Source organism: Gobius niger (genome assembly GCF_951799975.1).
Source record: "Gobius niger genome assembly, chromosome: 11".
Lineage (NCBI taxonomy): Eukaryota > Metazoa > Chordata > Actinopteri > Gobiiformes > Gobiidae > Gobius > Gobius niger.
In genome coordinates this window covers 23,100,456-23,105,256 of record NC_136862.1, presented here as the reverse complement: position 1 = coordinate 23,105,256, position 4,801 = coordinate 23,100,456, and positions in this window count along the sequence as shown.

Here is a 4,801-nt window from a genome sequence, read left to right as displayed (position 1 = left end):
CTTCCATAGACTAACATTAGCTAAAAACAGCATAAAAAGTAGCGAAAAAAGAGGTGGAACAACTCCATTAACTGTTGAGCTACTACTGGTAAATACACTGCGGTGTCCAAGTGTTTTAATGTGAACAAAAGCTCCAGTACCTTTTAAAATCTCCATTAGTTTATTATTGGTGCTAATCCCATGATGCTTAGCGGTATGACATCACATTCCCGAACTCTATAATCCGTATATCGATTTCTACTGCCAGGGTCAAATCAAAATATTGATGTCAATAAATCTTTCTAATCGCTGCGTTTGTCTCTGAAATTACGTCAAAGCCTGGACTTACACATTTCCTATTGCAAGGCAGAACCACTGCCTTGGTGGAGGTCTGTGCACACTTCTTATTATGGTTAGACTTTAATTGACCTAAACATAGCTAGGCTACTGCTGCTGTATAACAAAAATATATCATCTGCTATTTCAGCAAAGGGCATCTAGTTTCTTTAGCCAAGTTGAAAACTATAAAATCTCTTCCAAGCGTGGGTTCAGATAGAAAGAGCACTAAAACTTTCTCCTGCAGAAGAAAACGATCAGTCTCAAATATATGGAACATTTTTTTCTCTCCATCTTCTCGCCAGTTTCTGGTTTAGCAGGTGGTTCTGGGAGTTGCCATGGAGACGCGGGTGAGCCAGAGGGTGAGGTGGGGTAATGCCGTGATCTGCATTCAACCAAGCGAAGAAGATCAGGAGGAAAAAAATGATATTTGAATGGGAATAAGACCCCTGTTGACCGTACACATGAAGTATTAGGGTGATACAAAAGTCTAATATCCACAAGGTTGTCGGTGTCTCTTTTATGTAGCTTCAAAATCTCAGGTTTGCTTGGACCAATTTCATTTCGGATGTCGTTATATGCTGGGTTTGTTCCTTCTTTTTTTGGTTATGCTATGATTATGGCACGTTCACTTTCAAATCAGAATCCTTACATAATTTAAACCAGTTTAATAATAAGGTGAACTAAAACTCGTCAGTGATCCACATTTGTTAAAACTTTAGAAATATCCACTTTAAGAAAATAAAAATCAGCGTATACAATCATCAACAATCATAAACACTTTAAAGACTATGCCCTCACAAGAAACTTAAAATGACTGTTTTCCTGTACCCTTCTGTCATGCAGTTTACCTGAGTCTAAATCATCTCACATTCAGGAAATTGGCAATGAAGTGCAGCTTATTTCAGATGCCGTTACTCAGTCAGTTTAGAATCCCATACAATGACAATCTGTATATAAGTGCATAAGGTCATGGATGTCATTGAGGCAAGATCCTGGCAGAATTGACTATTATCTTACCAAGGCAATCGTGCAGTGAAGAATCCTTTTTAAAGCAGGTAATAACCAAATATCCACAGCCAGGACACACACATGGGCATTGGGTACGGACAGCCTGAGGAGGAGGATCTGGAGCACAGGAAAAGCAAGACACAAACTAATATGGGCCCCTTTATTAATGTGATATGAGAAAGGAGAGTGTCCAGGATATTGTTTTGAAATGCTTGGTAGAGCAACATGGCGGGTCTGTTTAAAATGGAGAGCAATGTAGGATTTCAATGCTTTGATTGTCATTGTTGTTCTGGTGATTTTTGAATTGAAGATTATGGTTATAAAAAGGTCAGGGATAGAGCGAGCACCTTCAGATTTATCATGCTATTTCACGTAATACTATAAATGTACGACACGTGTTGCAATATGGCCGGCATTCTGCATGCATGCCCTTTGAACTGCAGTAATAAAAGCACGGCTATTTCAATCACAGATACTAATAAAAATCAATCTATCTTTATAATTGAAAAAGTCCTGGGTCAGCGACGGCCGACATTTCAACTTAGCCAATAAATAGGCATTGAATCAGACACTCTATCGCTGATATCTATCTTATTACGGCAATGACTTTATGAATATATACTCGCTGTTGCTCATTTGACAGTTTAATTTGAGTCGACTTCACTGGGGCTAATATCCATGTATAATTGAAGCGCAGTTGATTCAGGATAATTATTAACGCCCAGGCTGGCAGTTCGTTTTGACACGCAGCACTAGGAGACGACGAATGCAAATACGCGGCACACTTCAAGGCCATCCTTCAGTGCTTTTTGACATGTGAAGTAGTGGCGTAGTAGGAATAGATTTCTCGCGATAAGTAGGCCTTCCGCCCGCTGATGACAAGCAATGCAGCAGACACATAAGTGGGCACAGCGGGGGCCTGTCAGACATTCGGAGCCGGCAGATCCAGGGACAGGACACGCAAAGACAACACGGGGAGGAAAACACGCGGGCGACACATTTTTCCAAACTGTTCTTATCACGCAAGGGCAACTCTGCTGAACTTCTGTTTTACGGCAATAAATCTAGCAATAGGGACAAATAACTGACTTTGCAAGCCTGCCGTAAATGTAAATATTAATTCAGTTTTTGTCTTTTGATTTATATTGACGTCTATACATTTTGTTCATTGTAAAACTGACAGGCAAAGAGGCAGAATGGCAAACACGCAGGCAGCATATTGGTCGACACAGTATTTACGGTGCGACCATAAGCAGGCAATATGTGGAGAGCTGGCTCCAACACAAATCCCACCCTCAGATGAAAGCATGTTATGTGCTAGGTTTGATGGTGTTGTACGAGACATTGTCGAGACCGGCAACGCGCCAGTATGAAAGGATTTAGCCTTTAAGACAGCGGCGGTGGAGTAGGTGGGAAAACGGAGCTGAAGATGTTGAGGTCAGCTCAATCATGATGATAAGATTACAAAGAGATCGCCCATGGTGGAAGATATTGGCAACAACGTCAGAGAGACTGAAATGGTCCGAACATACTGTTCAATGGGCTGGGGAGGTCTATATACTGAATTGTATGTTGCTGTCATTAAATTCAATATGGACTGAAAGACTATACTTACTTTTTTGTTTGTAAAGGTTGCAGACCTTTAACACAAAGTAATGCATTTTTGATTTGTTCAGGATATTGCCTTCAATATAGCGCACATGAACAAGGACAAGACTTGCAGACTGCTTTAAAATCAGGAGTGTGATTGATACATTTCAGAACTAGTTTGTATGGGTTTAAACTGCACCATTGACACTTTTTATACATATTCAGGTAACATGGAGAGACGAGTCATTTCCTTCTTTGCAGAAAACATTATACTACCAAAATAACTGCTGACTTTATGATAGTGATTCTTAATATTGCAATTATGGATTGCCTGTAATTAATCTAGTTCAATAGTTTTGCACCCAAGCCAATTTGCTCAGTATTTTTGGTCAAGAATCTATACAGTTATTAGTGGCGGACATGTCTTTGTCAGGCAGGGGAAAAAATGATAATAATTGCGTGGCGTTATTGTGTCCTTGATAAATGAGCATGTCCCAGTCAAACCAGGCCACCACAGCCTCCTCCTCTGGGCACGCAGGCACAGACAGGACTGAACTCATATTATGTGGAGATTATAGTGAAGCTGCAGCCTGCAGGGATGGGCAGCAGAGCATGCATGATCTCCATGTGTGGTCCGGAATGCATGGATGGTCACTCAAGCGCCTTTTGTCCATGTGGATACATACTGTATGTGAGCGAGTAATGCACATCCCTCTATGTCTGTGGTTTCATAGTCAGCAGGAGGAGAGAGAATACTACGATAAATCGCAATAAAACTGAAAACACAATTTGAATGGTAATGGTACTGTAATTCTTGTATTAGCAGAACAGTTTTCAGTGTTCAATGTTAATGCCTAATGTCTACTGAATTTTGAGTTTGAAGCTCTTACTCATGCACCCCTTGCTCATGTATGCATTGAAAGGTTTTAAAATCCATCACAAAAGCTGCAGTTATGAGGGTCCTCTAAGAATTCTGTCCGTGGGTAGTCTTACAACCTGCACCCACTATAACCCTGTCGTTTAGATCTCAACAAACGTGTTCAGAAATGCTTGGGATTCCTGGATTATTTATTTCAACAGTTAATATTTCAGTCTTTTCTCAAATGTTAATGCTCCTGTAGGTGGTTGAAATGTGCACTGTGAGCAGAATCGTGATGTGAAAACTAACCTCGATGGTCACTCAAGCACCCTTTGTCCATGCAGAGACTGATGTGTGAGATTAATGCATGTCTGTTTATGACGTGGTGCAGTGAGAGGGTGACGGGAAGTTCATCTTTTGTTATCTGGAAAATCATTTCAATTTAATTTGTAATTGACTTCTAATTGTGACTTTCATTTTATTATTATTTCACTTGATTGATGGTCGTCGTCTTGCAGATGTATAAAAAAGTCATCAGCAGTGAAGCGAAGCAGGTGACAAGTTAACTGATCCAAAGGTTTTGCATGTAGACCCCAAAGAAAGGCTTTGTCACTTTTTGTGTGGCTTTCCATAACAAACAAACAAAAAAAGTATATTTTTTTACATGCCCCATTTGCAGACTAGATGCCTTCACGATTGTGTTTTACAAAGGAAAAAATTCAACTCTATTGTAAATGAAGAGGCTGGAAATGTTGGAATAGACTCCCAAGGCAACACTTTCTGAGTCCAAGTTCTAAACAAATTTAGAAAACATATCAGCTGCTATGACTGCAACAAGACATATATCTTATATTCCAACTATATAGCTCTGCTACTCTGTCCAAAGCAAGTGCAAATTTGAGCCCCTGGGCTGAATAAATGCAACCCAAATGCTCAGCAAAATCAATGGAGCACAGAAGCAGGCCATCAAACTTGTCAGTCAGAACGAGGTAGCCGGACAACACTGTGCTGTTTCATTGGGAATGT